Here is a 19975-nt window from a genome sequence, read left to right on the forward strand (position 1 = left end):
GAATTTCACATTTTACTCAAATTTTTCCCCAGTGTATCAGTCAGTCCCATATAGCAGCACTGATAGAACTTACATAGAAGTTCCTGGAAGGTAGGGTGGAGAATCTACCCTGAAAGATAGAGAACCACTGCCTTGGAGGGCCAGAAAACAGCTGATGGAGATTTGTGCAAAGTGTCTTTTATTTTTATTTATTTTTTGCTTTTTAGGGCCACACCCACGGCATATGGAGGTTCCCAGGCTAGGGGTCTAATCAGAGCTGTAGCTGCTATGCCACAGCCACAGCATTGTCAGATCTGAGCTGTGTCTGTGACCTATACCATCACTCATGACAATGCTGGAGTCTTAATCCACTGAGCAAGGCCAGGGATTGAACCTTTGTCCTCATGGATGCTGGTCAGATTGATTTCCACTGAGCCACGAAGGGAACTCCACAAAGTGTCTTTTAAAAACAGTATATTTCTAAAATTCTTGCATATTTTGAATTCTTTCTCTAATATATTTTCCCATTCTTAAACCTTAAAAATGGTTAAAACTAATTCCTTGAACTTACATTTGTTGCAAGAGTGAATGGCAAAGTAGGCTTTTCTTTTTAAAGTGAGTATACTATTCAACTTCAGGTTAAGGTGACTCAGAAAATTAGGGAGAGTTGGGTTGTGCTGGATGCAATCAGATATCTTTAGAATGAACATAATCTAGCAAATGAGTAGTTAGATTTAGATCAGTGAAATTAGTTCAATCTCAGAAGAGTATGAACACCTAGCAAGTTTGAAATCCACCTAGTTACATTAGCTGAAGAAAGTATGTAATAAATGGAAGTTTGTTATGCCTTAAAGAAGAGCTTAACACAAATTTTAAGCTGTGTTTATTCTTGTAGGAAAAAGGGGTTGAGGAAGAGGCTGTCTTCCTGTGTTGAGTGAGTTCTTTGGTTATTAAGGGGTATAAAAACTGCTTATAGCATGGTTGAATTCTTCCTTAGATGATGATGATTTTCTTTTTTCATGCATAACTCAAACCTAGTTTAATACTAGGAAGAGAGGAACGTATGAATGGAGGACTCAGGTATTCCAGTTTTTGAAATGGAAATTTTGATCCCCATTATGACTTAAGAAATTGAAATACTAATTTACTGTATGAGCTGGCCTTGGGGGCCTTGTCAGCTCAGAGTGATAAAAGTGGGTTTCTGGTCCTGCATCAGTATATGAAGTCATGGCTAGGTGGTCATCTCATGATTCCTTTGTGATTCTCAGGATTTATAATTGTAGCAGTAAGGAGGTTCCTATTCAGGAAATCAAATTAATATGTCACTGTTTTTTGTTTTGAGCGTGAAATCAAAAAGCTACATGGTCTCAAAGGATGTTTAACCAAGTTTTATGTTGCTTGATACTTTAGAATCACTCTCTTTCCTTCTATTCAGTATTGTTTTGGACTGCATTGATTTTCTTTGTTTCTGGACTCTGTGGGATGTAGGTAGAAATATGGTGTGATAGAAAAATACCTTTGTAACTTTTAAAAAAGGGGCATTTTGGGATTAAAAAAATTTCACAGTAATTTGATTTTTCTGATAAAATTTGCCTATTTTAAGGAGGTTTTCCCTTAGCCTCTTGAGCCTTCCCATTTCCTCTAGTTCTAGTAACTGTGCTAAGAAAAAAATGTTAATTTTCAGTACTGATTTTTTTTTACCTTTGGCTAGCCTTTGCTTTCATGTTGAGTTCAAAGATAATTTTTTTCTTTTTTGATTTGCCTGTTTTCTGTTCTTCTAACAAATGATGATCCTCTCTTCCCTTTTCCATCTTCCCAAATAAGAGCCTGTGGGAGGTATTTCTCTGCAGTTTTGATTTTTGTGTTTTCTGTAACTATTCAAGAAATTTAGAACTGAGTGATATCACATAACCGTGATGTCACTTTTCTCTTTCCAAATTAGTTTTTAATTAAGAATTTAGCAAATTCTTTATTTTACGTGCACTTATTTTAAGTGAATGACTTGCAGAATAATCTAATCTACCTATTTTAACCTAATTCCTAGGTATCCTAGGTATTCTTCCTTTCCCTGTATTATCTCAACCTCTCCTTTAAATTTTATTTGTGTGTATCTCCATAAATGTTCTTCTAAAATTTATTTCAGATCTATTTGGAATATTTCAGGAATGGTTTGAGCACATACCAGGATCTGATTCAGTGTCCAAAAAAGACCTTGCTTTTTGTGCTTTGTTTCTGTGTGTTATCCTGATGTTGTCATCTCATTTCTGAATTTGTCACATAAATAGGCACTCATATTCTTTCTAATGGGTTTTATTTATTACACTTTCTGTTTGTTTCATGATACAGTGACTGTAACATAGCTTTCTGAAATCTTATGCCTAAATATATCATTTGTGCATGACCCATGTACTCTGTACTCGCCTTTTCCTCCATAGATACATTTTATTGTATCATGCTTTATTAGTCTGTCTCCCACCTAGAACATAGGTTTGGTGAGAATGCGGGTTTTGTACTTGCCCATTGCTGTATCCATAGTCTCTGGAAGAGTTCCTGATACTATCTCTTAGGTCATGATAGTGCTGAGTGAGTGAGTGAAAGATCTGTTCAATTACTTAGCTCTCGGAGTTCCCATTGTGGCTCAGTGGTTAACGAATCCAACTAGGAACCATGAGGTTGCAGGTTTGATCCCTGGCCTTGTTCAGTGGGTTAATGATCCGGCGTTAGGCTGTGAGCTGTGGTGTAGGTCGCAGACGTGGCTCAGATCCTGAGTTGCTGTGGCTGTGGCGTAGGCCGGTAGCTACAGCTCTGATTAGACCCCTAGCCTGGGAACCTCCATGTGCCGCGGGAGCGGCCCAAGAAATGGCAAAAAAGACAAACAAACAAACAAACAAACAAAAAAAAACCCACAGTTACTTAGCTCTCAAACTGTGAGATTTGAATAGAAGGAGAAGAGATTGCTTGAATGTTGAAATTAGAGACTAGAAATTATTATTATTATTATTTTGTCTTTTTGGGGCCACAACCAAGGCATATGAAGGTTCCCAGGCTAGGGGTCTAATTGGAGCTGTAGCCTCTGGCCTACACCACAGCCACCACAATGCCAGATCTGAGGCACATCTGCGACTACACCACAGCTCACAGCAACGCCGGATCCTTGTTAATTAACCCACTGAGCAAAGCCAGGGAGTGAACTTGCAACCTCATGGTTCCTAGTTGGATTCGTTTCTGCTGTGCCACGACGGGAACTCCAGATTATTTTATACTTGTGATATGAAATGGAAGAAAAATTCACCAAGGTTTAGGCTTGGTAAAAACTCCCAAAATTAAGGGGCCAAATCCCTTTATGCCCTGCAAAGTAGCAGTTTGAGAACGACAGTAGTGTTGCCTATCTGGATGAGGGTGGACCTACCTTTTTTGTACTTTTAATCAAATCTCAGGTATATACTTATAGATCTTGAGCAAGTTTTAGTTTCTGAGCTTTTATCTCCTTTTTGGCATGGTGGTTGCAAACCGTGAGTTACACACTGAGGAACATGAAATTTGTGGTGACCTGAGGACTACTTGGGGATAGGTGGGTATGCAGGGATTGGGGAGAAAGGAGGAGCAGCTGGTTCAAAGGTCCCAAGATGCAAATCAGCTGAGGAACAGAAAGAGGGCCAAGTGAGATGTTTGTGATAGTGCTTTGTAGATACAAAACATTATTTTCAGCTCAGGTGCTATTATATTTGGGGAAGTGTTTACTTTCTTTTTCCAGTGGACTGTGGTTTGTAGCTACCTTGCCTAGGGAGCAGGATCCTGCCTTGCGGATGGAAAGCAAGAGTTGGACCCACGAGTCACAAATTCCAGCAGTTTGCGAATTAGGATTACTGTTATTTTGTTTGTACTAATAGTCATATATAAAATAGATTGGGCAGTAGGAAAGAAAGTAATGGACTTATTACTAGAAATTTGGGGGGAGGGAGTTTGATGTCATTTCTGACTCTTAATCATGTCTGGGAGTTTCCGTTGTGGCTCAGTGGAAATGAATCTGACTAGAATCCATGAGGATGCAGGTTTGATCCCTGGCCTCGCTCAGTGGGTTAAGGATCCAGCGTTGCCGTGGCTTGGATCTTGTGTCGCTGTGGCTGTGGTGGAGGCCAGTGGCTACAGCTCCAATTTGACTCCCTAGCCTGGGAACTGCCATAGGCCACAGGTACTGCCCTAAAAAAAAAAAATAAAAATCATGTTTGGCTTTGCTGTTTGATATCAGCACTGAAATCAGATCTTGGGTGTCAGTTTTTGCTTTGTGATTTGGTTTGTTAATTGAAATACCTAAGGGTTCTGTATGTTCAGTCTGCATACTTTATAATTAATTTAGAACCAGTGAAGTTAGGGTTTTCTGTTGAAGTAATTAATAAAGTATTGCAGTGCGTATGTGTATATATATTACATGGAAATAACCAAAATATGATAATAGGATATAGTTTATCTTTATATCCCTTGAAGATAGACGTTGTTAGAGAATTTCTTGGTGTCCTATTCCTTTCTAGTTTGAATGTGTAGAAGTTTATCAGAAATTTCGTTGACATTGGTTTGGCTTTTTCTTTTTTCTTTTTTTTAAATCTATATGTCAACGTGACCTTAGACAGCTGTGTTTAATATAGCAAAGAATCATGGGGAGAGTTTACAATATTTCTTGTTGGGACTTAGTGTCTGTATATTTTAGCATTTAAAGGATGTGGTTTGGGGCTGCGAAAATGAGAAGGAGGTTGCCTAACTCATAGCTGAATGCCTGCTTATCTAGATTGTTCTGTCCTAGAGGTCATTAGTAGTAAGAAAGTTGTTTTTTGTTCTAGTTAAAGCGACAGTATTACATTGAATAACTTTATTAAGTGTGTGTTTGTGCATAGCTGGTGAATAGGATTTTCTTTAAAATCTGATATTTCATAGGAATGTTTTAGGTAACTATAGTGTTGGAAAAAAGCTACTGCTCAAGCCAAACTACTTTTTGCTTTGCTGAAAAGTAACCAAGATTGAAGGTGACCATGGCTCAGAGAGCCTCTTTGTCTCCACCTCATGCACCTCCCATCTCTGAGAGAGCAGGGTGCTAGATCAGGAAATGATGGGTGGAGTTGCTTAATTGCACCAACTTCCTGGGCTGCCTAGGCATTGATTAGTCAGACACTCCTAATGTTCCATTTAAGAGATTCTTGCTGATTGGCTGGTTTCTTTTAAGTCCTTAGGTTTGACCTTTGGGCATATCAAATGCTTGCCATGCACAGGGCTGCATGCTCTATGAGAGATATAGAAAGGAGTAAGATTACTCTAACCTTTCAGGAGCTCACTGAATAGCATGGGAAGTGAAGACAAGATAGACCATGGTAAGTGTCCCAGGGGAGCAGAACTGGAAATTCAAACAAGTAACCACTGATGGGTGGGAGTGGGACCTAGGCAGGGAGGGGCCCAGTTGGGTTTCAGAAGTTTCTATGGGTAAAGAGTGATAAAGATGTAGATAGATAGGGAAGAAAGGTCAAACAGCTACTGTGAAGAAAAAGTAGGAGGAACCAAGGCAGGTGTTATTCATCAGAAGCCCTGTGATTTCTTCCAGTTCTGTCCAAAATTGTTTATGTGTGTACTCTGGCATTTTTCTGGGGCAGAGAACTCACACCTTATCTCACACCTGAAAAGGCTTCAAGGTCCAAAAAAGATTGAGAACCTCTGTGCTAAGTTATCAGCCTTAGGTGATTGAGAGGATGTTGAGGCTTTGTAGAGAAACAAGGAAGTCATGTGGTAGGCCAGAGTTTTTCTTATGGGAGGAAGTATGGGATTTGGGGAACTGAGCTTATGAAATGGTCCGTGGAGGGGGCAATTGTCAAACTGGGTGTCCCACCTAGCAGGTTAGGTGGATCCATTTAGTGATCTGTGTGACCCAGAAGGGCAAGTGTTTTCAGTCAGAGGAGTCCTTAACATTGTATCTCCCTTCACTTGGAGCCCAGGTTGATGCAGATGTGGGAGATGATAATTCTGGCGTTTACTTTTTATGGAGCTCCTTCTATGTGTAAAGTGTTTTGTGCTTGATCCTGTGGAGGATTTATGAAATATCAGACAGGGATCTGCTCTGAAGGAATTGATGGTATGGGATGCCTTCTTTTGGCTTTTTGTTCAGCTTGGATCTGTATATGTTCAGTTATCTTTGGGTTTTTGACAATTTCCTGGGCAAAGAGAAACATTTCTCTTAAAATGAACTTAGAGTGACTTTGTTCTGTGATTTATTTTTCCATTAAAAGAATAGTGAACCACTGGAATTTGAGGGCTTAGAAAACAGAATTATAAATTTACTGTCCTGGTAATTAGGAACTTCTGTACAGCTGATTTAGTGACTTTTGGACAAATCATTTGGCTCTTCTATTAATTGTTGCATAAATGTATGTGTGTATAGACACACTCACAGCCTCATTTAAAGTACTGTAAAGCACATTTTATTTTTTGGCTGTGCCTGCAGCATGTGGAAGTTCTTGGGCCAGGGATTGAACCTGTACCACAGCAGTGACCCAGGCTGCTGCAGGGACAATGTGGGATCCTTAACCCTTTGCACCACAAGAGAACTCCGAAGCACATTTTAAAAAATAGCCCAGGTGTTCCCGTTGTGGCACAGCAGAGACGAATCTGACCAGTAACCATGAGGTTGCAGGTTTGATCCCTGGCCTCGCTCAAAGGGTAAAGGATCCGTTGTTGCTCTGAGCTGTAGTGTAGGTCACAGATGTGGCTCAGATGTGATGTTGCTGTGTCTGTGGCGTAGGCCAGCCTCTGATTCAGTCCCTAGCCTGGGAATCTCCATATGCCATGGGTGCCCAGTACTTAGTATTCATTACACTTTAATTGAGTGGCTTCCACATTTGTAAAATGGGAATAATTAATAATAATTCTGTGTATCTCAGAATCGCCCTGAAAATAAAATGAATACGTATGCATACACAATCAAGCCTTTTAGTGTACAGCTTGAATATTCAATAATTATCAATGGCTGGATTATTAATACTACTATTAAATTTCATTATTTATGCTATCATTTCCCCCTTCCCCACAGCTGAATGTGGGGGGTGACTTGTTATAAAAGGATTTGCAGTAAGGAGTTCCCTGGTAGCCTGGTGATTAAGGATTTGGGCACAGCATAAAGAAATAAAGGATTTGCAGTAAGATGCCTTTAATTTTTTTTTTTTTTTTTTGCCCTGCTTTTGGCATGTGGAAGTTCCCAGGCTAGGGCTTGAACCCACTCTACAGCAATGACCTGAGCCACAGCAAAGACACTACCAGATCCTTAACCCAATGAGACCCCAGGGAACTCAAGATGACTTTAAATAGTAAGATTTCCTATAAATTTATTTAAATGTTTGATTTATATTTATCTTTCCTTTAAGGTTGTGAAAGTTAAGTGCACTTACACAAGGCAGATTCAAGTATTAATTAGGCTGCTCATTTATATAACAGAATGAGGGATTGAAAGTCTGTTATTTATAAAATATAAAATTAATTAAGAAATGGATTGATTGGTCTTGACCATTGTTATCTTTTAGTTCTTTTTTACACGACTGCCTGTGTGTTTGTCTTATCTTTTTGTTGTTGTTGTTGCTTTCTGGTTTATTTCCTGTTCAGTTTTCTGTAAAGGGTGTGGAGTAGGGTAAGAACTCAAGTTGGTTGGTGCCCCCTGTCTGAACCAGGAAGGAGTGACACATCTGACAGCCCAGGGCTTAGTGGGGAGGGACTTAGAATGAGCCTTGCAGAGCTGCCCTGCCCAGGGAACCTGTGAATTCCAGTTTTCTCACTCCAAATTGGAGGGTGTGTGGTTTCAAATGTGTGTGCATAACGAGCATTTCTGGGCTTATTTCATCCCTTATTTCCAAAAGCTTCCATTTATTTATTTTTCCTTTTTTTAAAACCAGTAATTATGGGAAATTTATTTATGTGACGAAAATACAAAAATAACAGAATGATAAACCCCCCCACTTTGCTGCTACCCAGCTTCAACAGTTTATCATCTCATGGCCAGTCTTGCTTGATCTGTAATTTGAACCACTTCTCCCCCATACTGTTTTGAAGATATTGTGTCTTTTGATTGATTGATTTGCTGGGCCTGTGGCATGCGGAAGTTCCAAGGCTCTCTGTAACCCTCTGAGCTATCATGGAACTCTGACGTCATATCACTTAAACTAAAAAGATTTTAGGATGTATATCTAAGAGATGAGGGTTGAAAATGTATACATAAACACATATATACTCAGGATCCACATCCACATATTTGGTTGATTGGTTTGTTAAGTATCTTAATGTATAGGCTTCTCCTTCTCTTTCCCCCACTGTTCTCTTTCCCCTTGTTCCCCCGCTGCCTTTCCCTCCTCCGCTTTGTCCCCTCATCCCATCTTGGAATTTGCTTGAGGAAACCAGTGTTATTTTGTTCTGTAGTTTCCTCTCAATCTAGATTTTGCTTATTTCTCAGGATTTTGGGGGTTTTGTGGTTGCATCCATGGCATGTGGAAGTTCCTGGGCCAGGGATTGAACACATGCCATGGTTGTGACATGTGCCACAGCTGCAGCCATGCTGGATTCTTAACCCGCTATGCCACATGGGAACTTCCTGTATTCTTCAGTTTTTAATCATATTTCTCTGTCTACTCTGTTTTCTGTAAAGCTAGCTCAAAAAGATTGACCAGGGAGTTCCTGTTGTGTCTCAGAGGGTTAAGAATCCTACTAGTATTAAAAAAAAAAAAAAAAAAAAAAGGAGTTCCGGTCATGGCGCAGTGGAAATGGAAATGAATCCAACTAGGAAGCATGAGGTTGCGGGTTCAATCCTTGGCCTTGGTCGGTGGGTTAAGGATCTGGCGTTGCCATGAGCTATGGTCCCAGACATGGCTCGGATCCTGCATTGCTGTGGCTGTGGTTTAGGCTGGCACCTGTAGCTACGATTGGACCCCTAGCCTGGGAACCTCCCTATGCCCTAAAAAGCAAAAAAAAAAAAAAAAAAAAATCCTACTAGTATCCATGACAATGCAGGTTTGATCCCTGGCCTTACTCAGTGAGTTAAGAATCTTGTGTTGCTGCAAAGTGTAATGTAGGTCACAGATGTGGCTCACACCTGGTGTTGCTGTGGCTTTGATGTAGCCTGGCAGCTGCAGCTCCAATCAACACCTGGCCTGGAAACTTCCATATGCTGTGGGTGGAGCCCTCAAAAAACAAAACAAAACAAAACAAAAACAAAAAACCCACAAAAAACTATAAAAAAAAGATTGACTAGAGTAGGATCGAACTTTTAAAAGTTTTATTGAAGTATGGTTTATTTACAGTGTTACAATTTTTGCTGTACCCAACTTTAAAATTTTTCATTTATTTATTTATTTAAAAAATTTTCCGGGGAGTTCCCGTCGTGGCGCAGTGGTTAACGAATCCAACTAGGAACCATGAGGTTGCGGGTTCGGTTCCTGCCCTTGCTCAGTGGGTTAACGATCCGGCGTTGCCGTGAGCTGTGGTGTAGGTTGCAGACGCGGCTCGGATCCCATGTTGCTGTGGCTCTGGCGTAGGTCGGTGGCTGCAGCTCCGATTCAACCCCTAGCCCAGGAACCTCCATATGCCGCGGGAGCGGCCCAAGGAATAGCAACAACAACAACAACAAAAAGACAAAAGACAAAAAAAAAATTTTCCTTTTATGGCTGCACCTGCAGCATATGGAAGTTCCTGGGTCAGGGGGCGAATCTGAGCTGCAGCTGTAGGCCTACACTACAGCTATGGCAGTACCGGATCCAAGCTACATCTGCGACCTGTGCTACAGCATGAGCAGCACTGGATCCTTAACCTGCTGAGCAAGGCTAGGGATCAAACCTGCATCCTCATGGATACTATGTTGGGTTCTTAACCTGCTGAACCACAGGAACTCCAGGAAAATGAATTTTATCTGAGGCCTTTAATGGCTTGAAATGTATTTTATTTTGAATTAATATTTTCTCTTTTACTTTGTAGCAGTGATTGAAATATAGTACGTGATTTGGTGTTGAGATGTGCAGTATGCTATATTGAATAGCTGATTACTGTAGAATAACTTCAGAACCAACTTGTTTGTCTAGTTAGGGAGCTATCTCAGAATATTTAGTTATTTCTCAGCTAAAAATAATTATTAGGGGTAAATAAGTCCTCTAATCAGTGTGTACTTCCCTGCTTGGATAATATTATTAAGTGCTTTATTAAACTCTTACCTGCTTTTGTAAGTTGTTTCTTTTAATGAGCTTATGTGCTTAATTTTTAAAAATCATTTCTGGGCTTGATTTGGAATCAGCAATAAAGTCTAAAATATGTCTGCTTAGTATAGTTAACTTTGGTATTACTAATTGAAGACCTTGGTTTCAAAATTGTGTAGTTTCATGGAGTTCTCTTGTGGCACAGTGGGTTAAGAATCTAGCATTGATACTGTAGTGGCTTGGGTTGCTGCTGTGGCGAAGTTGAAACCCTGACTGAGGAACTTCCACATGGTGTGGGCATGGCCAAACAAACAAACAAAATTGATCAGTTCTTTCATAAAGTTGTTAAAGAGAGGCCTGGAAGATGATCTGATTTTGTCCAGTTTTCTAGTTTATGGTAAATCCCTTTTCGTAACTGCTGCATTTTAAATTTGAGTATTATCCACTGGGGTTTAGGACCCACTTGGCATCTTTGATGACCTTCCACATTTTCCTATTAATATTTATAATGTGGCAGTATTTTTATTTATGGAAAGAATTTGTTTGGAACAAAGCCAGTCATGCCATTTGTATTTCATTTAAAGAAAGTGTCTGAAGCTGGTGGCCTAGAGAGTGATCTAAAGGTTAGCGGTTTGACCAGATCAGTGAAGTTCATGAAGGTATCTGTGGCGGGGTTAATAGGGCAGATTTTCTTCAGTAAATCTTCAGGTGACTAACTAATCAATTTCTTTCTTCTCTTACTTTCTTACTGATCGCCTTTACTGTTTGCACACCTTGTTCAAGCTCACTGCTCCTTCTTTCCTATTCAAAGCTACTAAAATATGGTTGAATTTCTTCAGATACATCTGCAGTGGAATAAACCTGATTTTAATTCTGCATAAATTTCTCTTTTGCTCAGTTGTCTGAACATGTCCACAGCTGCTTTTTGAAGAAAGTCAATACCTTTAAGTAGAACAGAATACAAGCCAGGTTTTAAAATTTCATGACTTAATGTTATTTCTATTGGCTATCAGTTTGGTATGGAGCTTCTTTCAGTAAACAGGATCTTGGGAGTTTGGGTCGTGGCTTAGTGGGAATGTATCCAACTAGTATCCATGAGGATGTGGGTTCAGTCCCTGGCCTCGATCATTGGTTTGGGGATCTGGTGTTGCCATGAGCTGTGGTGTAAGTTGCAAACGCAGCTTGTGAGCCACGTAGCTGTGGTTGTGGCGTAGGCTGGCAGATGTAGCTAGGATTTGATTTGACCCCTAGCCTGAGAGCTTCCATATGTGGGAGTGTGGCCCTAAAAAGCAAACAAACAAATAAGATCTGCCAGTGATTTCAACCTATTTTTATTTCTTTTTTTATTCTAAGATTTTGTGCTGAATTGTAGTAGGTTTTCTAAGTGTAGATTTTCTGAAATAATGTTTATTCTCTCTTCTCTCCTTTCTACACCTTTAGTGTTGGCCAGTAGGATTAAAATTTATTCTGAGAGTATTTGGTTGATGGTTAGCTATTTCCAGTCTTTTAGGAAGTAACTAAATGTAAACATGGTTACCACATATCCTGTCTTCCTCAAGACAATCTGAGTTACAAGTATTTTGTTCCTTTTTTTTTTTTGTCTTTTTGCCATTTCTTGGGCCGCTCTCGCAGCATATGGGATGTTCCCAGGCTAGGGGTCGAATCGGAGCTGTAGCCGCCGGCCTATGCCAGAGCCACAGCAATGCGGGATCCGAGCCACGTCTGCAACCTACACAGCTCACAGCAACGCCGGATCGTTAACCCACTGAGCAAGGGCAGGGACCAAACCCGCAACCTCATTGTTCCTAGTCGGATTTGTTAACCACTGCGCCACGACGGGAACTCCTTGTTCCATTTTTTGATGAATTTAGTTTTGTTTTTTGTTTTTTTTGGCCATACCCATGGCCAGGGATCACACCTGTGCCATAGCAGCAACCTAAGCTGCTGCGGTAACAATGCCAGATCCTTAACTCACTGTGCCACAGAAGAACTCTGAACAAATTTTTATTTAGCTAGTGAGTGGTCCTTGAGGTCAGTGCTCTTTAACCTTAATCTGTGGGCCCTAATGAACTTCAGGGAGGTGTGGTTTGTAAATCTCCTGAAAGTGCCCTTTACTCTAGAAGAAGTATTTCCTATCTCAATTTCATAGGTCCTACCATCTCTTTCTGGCACTAGACTATGTGAGCTATACACAACATGTCATCATTTCCCCCGGGAGAAGAGAAATACTACTCTTTCATCAGAATGTCAAAGTGCGTGGGGACTGCAAAAGGGTTAATAACCACTATATTCTGTGTAAATGAGATTGTGATTAATAGAAGTGATGACAGTTTCACCTTACAGACATTTTGCAAAAATGTAGAAGATTGTTCAGCTGTTATTATTGGAGCAGTGAGCTCTTGTATCACTTGAAATGTTCTCTTGAGCCGACTTGAATTACAGAGATCAAGTCAAAATAGCCTTCCTGCCTGCCCACCCGCCTTCCTTCCTTCCTTCCTTTCTTCCTTCCTTCGTTTGTTCCTTCCGTTCCTTCCTTTCTTTTGTCTTTTTAGGGCCTCACCCAAGGCATATGGAGGCTCCCAGGCTAGGGGTCCAGTTGGAGCTGTAACTGCTGGCCTGCACCACAGCCACAGCAACTCGGGATCCAAGCCGCATCGGCGACCTACACCACAGCTCACAGCAGTGCTGGATCCTTAACCCACTGAGCGAGGCCTGGGATCAAACCTCATGGATACTCGTCGGGTTTGTTAACCACTGAGCCAGGAGGGGAACTCCCAAAATAGCTTTCTTCTTATTTAAAAAAACTTTTTTGCCCCCTTATGTGTTATTAAAACATTAAACTTTAACCTTTGAGTTCTTACATTTCCCACATTGTTATGGGCTGAATTGTGCACCCCTCCCACCCCTAAACCACCACCCTCAGTACCTTGTATGTGACCAAATTTGGAGGGAGAGTTTTTTTGGTTTGTTTTTTTGATGATAACAATACTTTAAAAAAATTCACTGAAACATAATTGACTTACAAAATTGTGTTAATTTCGAGTGTACATCAAAGTAAATCAGTTATACGTATATATATATAACCATCAGAGGGAGGGCTTTTAAAGTGGAAATTAAGATAAAATGGGTAGGTAGATAGGGTGGTCCACAATCTGATCTAACTGGTACCCTTAGAAGGAAAGAAAATTGCAACACAAAAGAGAGACACCAGGGGTATGTGTGCACAGAGGAAAGTCCATGTGAGGACATAGTGAGAAGGTGACTATTGGCAAGCCAAGGAGAAAGGCTCCAGGTAAAACCAAACCTGCCCATACCCCAATCTTTGACTCCTAGTCTTCAGAATGGTGAGGAGTAACTGTACTGTTGTTTAAGCCACCCAATCAGTGGCATTTTGTATGGTAGCCCTAGCAAACTAATGCAGTCCTGATGAAGTAGAAGTTGAGTGACATACAAACTATATCAAGCAACTGTTTCTCTTCTCCCAGTGCATTTTGGGGGAAATGATGACGTGTATAGCTCACATAGTCTAGTGCCTGAAAGAGATGGTAGGACCTATGAAATTGAGATAGAACATATCAATATTCATTTCTATTCTTATTGGTCTTCTTTTATTGGTTTATCATTTTACAGTGTCCCATTTTAATGTCAGTCTTTTCTGTTCCCTAGCATTTCTCATTTTATGGAACTATAAATAAGTTATTTTAAGTCAACATCAGAACAGTGTGTTCTGTACAGTCTTTCCAGCCCAGTCTCATTCTCTGGTAATGTCTTCTGTCCTCAGGCATCTGTTCTAGGTTGACATACTATATTCAGTCCCCACCTCCTAAACCCCCGCACCCATGACATATGGAAGCTCCTGGACCAGGGATCCAGTCTGAGCCGCCACCACAGCTGCAGCAATGCCAGGTCCTTAACCCACTGTGCTACAGAGGGAACTCGTATGTTCAATTTTCGAAGTTTCTCTTTGCCAAAAATAAAATTTAAATGTTTCTAATGTTTCTATTGCTAACTCAGTTCAATTCATTGGAAACTTCGAGATTTGTAAATGAATGCAAGGTTTAAGGGATCAATGTATGTTTCTCAGATTTGCCATGAGGGCAGGAATTCCATCAGTTTTGTTTAGGCTGAGGACCCCATGGTCTAGCATAACACCTGACTTCAAAGGAAATTAAATACTTGATAAATGAATATTTTAATTTTAAGTAAGGTATCAAATGCAAAGTATCCAAAATTGAATCCATAGCCCAAATTCTGCTTCTTTTCACAGTTGACTCCTCAGTCTTTATTCATGACGTTGAGGATAAGCTTGCTAAGAGTATCTACTCCATCCACATGTTTCTCATCTGCCCCCTTCCTTACTGCATAGTGTGGTAGCTAAGAGACTGGCCTTTGGCCCCTGACCACATGCACATCTAGGTCACTTGATGTGCTTTGTCAGTGTCTTTGGCACATTCCTTAACCTCCCTTTGCTTTGGTTTCTTCATCAGCAGTTGGAGATAGAAAAAGTATACAATTCTTAAGGTTTTTTTTTTTTTTTGTCTTTTTGTCTTTTCTAAGGCTGCTCCCACGGCATATGGAGGTTCCCAGGCTAGGCGTCCAATCGGAGCTGTAGCCGCCAGCCTACACCACAGCCACAGCAATGCGGGATCCAAGCCCCGTGTCTGCGACCTACACCACAGCTCATGGCAACACCAGATCCTTAACCCACTGAGCAAGGCCAGGGATCGAACCCGCAACCTCATGGTTCCTAGTCGGATTCGTTAACCACTGAGCCACGACAGGAACTCCAATTCTTAAGTTTTATTTTTACGATTGTGAGTTTAGAACAATGTCTGGCACATAGTAAACATTTTAAATGTTTACTTTTATGTGATGCTTTTTTTAAGTTGACATAAACAGAGGGTTTTTAACAGAAATGCCGAATATCTGGAAATCTGTGGAAGCAAAATTTTCTTGGTAACGCTGTGTACATTTCAAAATATTTTAATGATTTTAGAGGAACTAAACCTTTGATTGGGTTTCATTTGATTTGGTGTTCATTCTGGTAGGAGCTACTGAATTGTAGATGCCTCATCAGCTTAGGTGGTCAAATGGTAATTTGCCAGAGTTTTGTGGGTGTTTTGCATTATGTTACAGGAGCAATAGGAAATAATTTTGTAAACTATTGTTCATAACATGGTAACTTTAACAAAATCTAATACTTGAGTTTGTCTTTAATCCCAGAGTTTCCTTGTGGCTCAGTGGGCTATGGATCTGGCATTGTCAATACTATGGCTCAGGTTGCTGTGTGGCATAGGTTTGATCTCTGGCCCAGGAATTTTTGCATGCCTTGGATGTGGCCAAGACAAAACAAATTTGTCTCTATTCCTAACTGTTACCTAATAATTTCTAACAGCTTGAGCAAGTGTTCTTTCCTTCAGACATGTCCCTTTCCTCTTATTGTAAGGAGGAGGGGAGAAGTCCCACATAAACTTGGATAATGTCATTAATTCAGTATTTTACAATGCTATTAAATTGTGTTAGCTGGTGCTTCTCTTGCGATCACAGTAGAAGAGCAAAAGTGTGTCTAGCTTTCTTAACTTGTGACCTTTTCTGGATTTTCAGATCCTTTATTGTTGCATCAAGCTTATCATAAACCTTGATTTTCTGGAAGTTTTTAATCATGATGCAGAATCTATATCATAGATAACTATGAAGCAAGCATGTCCTGAAATTAAATACCATTGTGAATTCCAAGTTTGATGAAAGCTGTGATTTTTGAGTTCTTAAACACCATACTTGTGTGTTTCCAAAGGCTATTCTATGTATTGTTAATATCTTTTAATGGACAGTAAAGGATTTTTCTTTTTTTTTTGTCTTTTTGCTATTTCTTGGGCCGCTCCTGGCAGCATATGGAGGTTCCCAGGCTAGGGGTCTAATCGGAGCTGTAGCCACTGGCCTACACCAGAGCCACAGCAACGCGGGATCCGAGTTGCGTCTGCAACCTACACCACAGCTCACGGCAACGCCGGATCGTTAACCCACTGAGCAAGGGCAGGGACCGCAACCTCATGGTTCCTAGTCGGATTCGTTAACCTCTGCGCCACGACGGGAACTCCAGGATTTTTCCATTAAATTGGGCACTACTAACCATCCAGCCCTCCTGAGGTAAAGTTCAAAGTTCCCATGAAATGACTTTAGGTAATAAATCTGGAGTTCCCGTAATGCCTCAGTGGTTAATGGATCCGACTAAGAATCATGAGGTTGCGGGTTCATTCCCTGGCCTTGCTCAGTGGGTTAACAATCCGGTGTTGCCGTGAGCTGTGGTGTTGGTCACAGATGCTACTTGGATCTGGCGTTGCTGTGGCTCTGGTGTAGGCCGGTGGCTACAGTTCCAATTGGACCCCTAGCCTGGAAACCTCCACATGCTGCGGGTGTGGCCCTAGACAGAAAGACCAAAAAAAAAATAAAATAAATAAATAAATAAATAAAAATAAAAAAAGATAATAAGCCTTAAAAAAAAAAACAAAACTGAACTTACTCTTGGAAAAAAGCCAGTCCCCAATATTTTGGAGCTTAGTTTGAGAAATTCTGTCTTTTCTGGCTTAGAGTTTGTTCTGTTTTATTTTTAAGGCACTCTGGGAGTTGGATGCATCTGTCAGTGCTTAGAGGTTTGTGGGAGTCTTTTCTTATGCCTCTGTCTGTTTTCATACCTCCTGGTGTTGGCATTTTTTCCACTTTAATGGCTATAGAAGCAGTTTCTACGTACTTTTAGTTTGGCTTCCTACGTGATATGACATGTCTTATTTAATTCATCACAGTTCTTTGTAGAAGGTTTTTGAATATGAATTCTGATGATGTCAGAATTATTTATTTGTGTCATAATTGAAACTAAGATATGTATTTATTTATATTTGTAGTAAGGAAAATATAGATCCAAGAGACTCTTAATGTAATTCTATTCTGAATGCTACCATTGTCTCTCTGTGGGGCTTTAAAAGTCATTTTAGCTCTGCCACCTCATTTGCAACAAAACAAAGATTTCATCATACATATATTACTTTGCTAAAGTTGCTGAATTTTCTAATGGTCCATAGAAGAAGGTGGTCATTAGATGTTCTCTGGAAGCTTTTACATTTTTAAAGAAACTGTAGAATGTATTTACTGTATACTTTTTTCTCCTGTGAAGATGTCATGGGAGGGGTCTTTCAGGTACTCTTTTTTTTTTTTTTTTGCTTTTTAGGGCCACACTTGTGGCATATGGAAGTTCCCAGGCTAGGGGGCAAATTGGAGCTGCAGCTGCCAGCCTATCCACAGCTCATGGCAATGCTGGATCCTTAACCCACTGAGTGGGGCCAAGGATGAACCTGCATCCTCTTGGATCCTAGTGGATCCTAGGTGGTTCATTACCGCTGAGTCACAGCAGGAACTCCATGGGACCATTCTATTTTTATTACTGGAACTTTTTGTAAATAAAAAGTAGCTCCTGTTATGCTAATAAATTACTCCTTTTTAGAATTAGCATTCCTGCACCTTTTTTTTTTTTTTTTTTTCTCCAGGACTTTACCTGAAACAAATGGAAGTTCCCAGGCTAGGGTCAAATAAGAGCTGCAGCTGCCAGCCTATGCCATAGCCACAGCAACACTGGATCTGAGGTGCACCTATGAAATTTGCTATAGCTTGTGGCCATTGCCAGATCCTTAACCCACTGAGCGAGGCCAGGGATCAAACCCACATCCTTATCAAGACTATGTTGGGTTCTTGACCCACTGAGCCACAAAGGGAACTCCTCTTACACCTTTAATAAAGCAGAAAGAAGCAGGAAATGCTTTATTTTCTAACCTGTTTAGATACTGTAGACTAAGAGTGGCAAGTTAGAAAACAGTTATTGCCTTAGATGTTAGACTTCCTGTTAGCACTAAGAGAAATCTCATCCTTTCCCCTAGTCTAACTCCGTATCACCATTTGATTCCTCATTGATCAAGTTCAGTCCTCCATAGACTAGCATTAGTATGATTCTTTAGACTTGAGCATTTATGTGGACACTTTTTTTTTTCCCCTTAAGCAAAATTCAGTTCTCTTCAGTGGCTTCATTCGGATGTAAAAGTGTGTTTAGGTTAGAGTTTTTCCAGCTTTTTTGAGCTGAAAATCAGAAGTTAGGAGTTGAAAAAGAATACTGAAATTATTTTGAAAGCAAGATTTTTTTTTTCTTTGCTGGAGGAAAGTCATTCAAGTTTTACTTGACTCATTTTTATATCTCACCTTATTCCTGGAAAGGATTTAAGGTGACAGTATGTGCAAGGATTTTCTCATTTACAGTCAGACTTTGTGAAAGGGTTGCTGAGGCCCCACTTTTTCACCTTCCATTCACTCCTTGACCATGAATTTTTGGCTCTGCTCTACTCACCCACTACAGTTCCTCACAGCATAGTCACCATGGCTCTTCATCACTAACTGGACACAGTTCTTTTTTTTTTTTTTGTCTTTTGTCTTTTTGTTGTTGTTGTTGTTGTTGTTGCTATTTCTTGGGCCGCTCCCGCGGCATATGGAGGTTCCCAGGCTAGGGGTTGAATCGGAGCTGTAGCCACCGGCCTACGCCAGAGCCACAGCAATGCGGGATCCGAGCCGCATCTGCAACCTACACCACAGCTCACGGCAACGCCGGATCGTTAACCCACTGAGCAAGGGCAGGGACCGAACCCGCAACCTCATGGTTCCTAGTCGGATTCGTTAACCACTGCGCCACGACGGGAACTCCTGGACACAGTTCTTGACCTTGTTGTAGGGTGCGTAAGTGATTGCTCTTTACTTTTATGTGGATTTTTCTGATTATAACAGTAATGTCTGCAATATATGTTCATTGCAAAAATTCTGGAAAAAGACATCTGTCTGTAATCGGTCTAGAAACTTTTTTCCTTGTATTTCTATCACAATTGTCTTGTTCCTTTCCTCTTGTTTGCCTTGACCAGACTTGTGGTCAGTCTGCTCACTAGACAGCTCTATCTTATATGCTACATTTCGTAACTGAACTTACCTCTTTCCCCACATTATCATGCTCCATCATAAGTGACTAGACATAGTTCTCAGTGTTATACAGCAGGATCTCATTGCTCATCCATTCCAAAGGCAATAGTTTGCATCTATTAACCCCAAATTCCCAGTCCATTCCATTCCCTCCCCCTCCCCCTTGGCAACCACAAGTCTGTTCTCCATGTCCATGATTTTCTTTTCTGTGGAAAGGTTCATTTGTGCCATTAATTAGATTCCAGATATAAGTGATATCATATGGTATTTGTCTTTCTCTTTCTGACTTACTTCACTCACTATGAGAGTCTCTAGTTCCATCCATGTTGCTGCAAATGACATTATTTTGTTCTTTTTTATGGCTGAGTAGTATTCCATTGTGTATATATACCACATGTTTTTAATCCATTCATCCATTAACAGACATTTAGGTTGTTTCCATGTCCTGGCTATTGTGAATAGTGCTGCAGTGAACATGTGGGTGCATGTGTCTTTTTCAAGGAAAGTTTTGTCTGCATATATGCCCAAGAGTGGGATTGCTGGGTCATATGGTAGTTCTAGATATATAGTTTTCTAAGGTACCTCCATACTGTTTTCCATAGTGGTTGTACCAATTTACATTCTCACCAGCAGTGCAGGAGGGTTCTCTTTTCTCCACACCCTCTCTGCATGTTATTTGTGGACTTATTAATGATGGCCATTCTGATTGGTGTGAGGTGGTACCTCATTGTAGTTTTGATTTGCATTTCTCTAATGATCAGTGAAATTGAGCATTGTTTCATGTGCCTATT

General features: G+C 40.4%; 1 protein-coding gene across 10 annotated transcripts in view; it reads left to right on the plus strand.

The window, feature by feature from the left end:
- The window catches only part of FBXO34 (F-box protein 34), an 88987-nt gene that overhangs the window by 61302 nt on the left and 7710 nt on the right, over positions 1–19975 (plus strand). Inside the window, exon 1 of one of the 10 annotated variants that reach the window (XM_047767402.1) lies at positions 5139–5339. The exons of the other annotated variants lie outside the window; for them this stretch is intronic. The gene's annotated coding sequence lies outside the window, so the exon portion shown is untranslated. Of the gene's footprint in view, positions 1–5138; positions 5340–19975 lie in introns of those variants that run through there. 10 annotated transcript variants of the gene reach the window in all.

The sequence above is a fragment of the Phacochoerus africanus genome, chromosome 2, assembly GCF_016906955.1.
Source record: "Phacochoerus africanus isolate WHEZ1 chromosome 2, ROS_Pafr_v1, whole genome shotgun sequence".
Classification (NCBI taxonomy): Eukaryota; Metazoa; Chordata; class Mammalia; order Artiodactyla; family Suidae; genus Phacochoerus; species Phacochoerus africanus.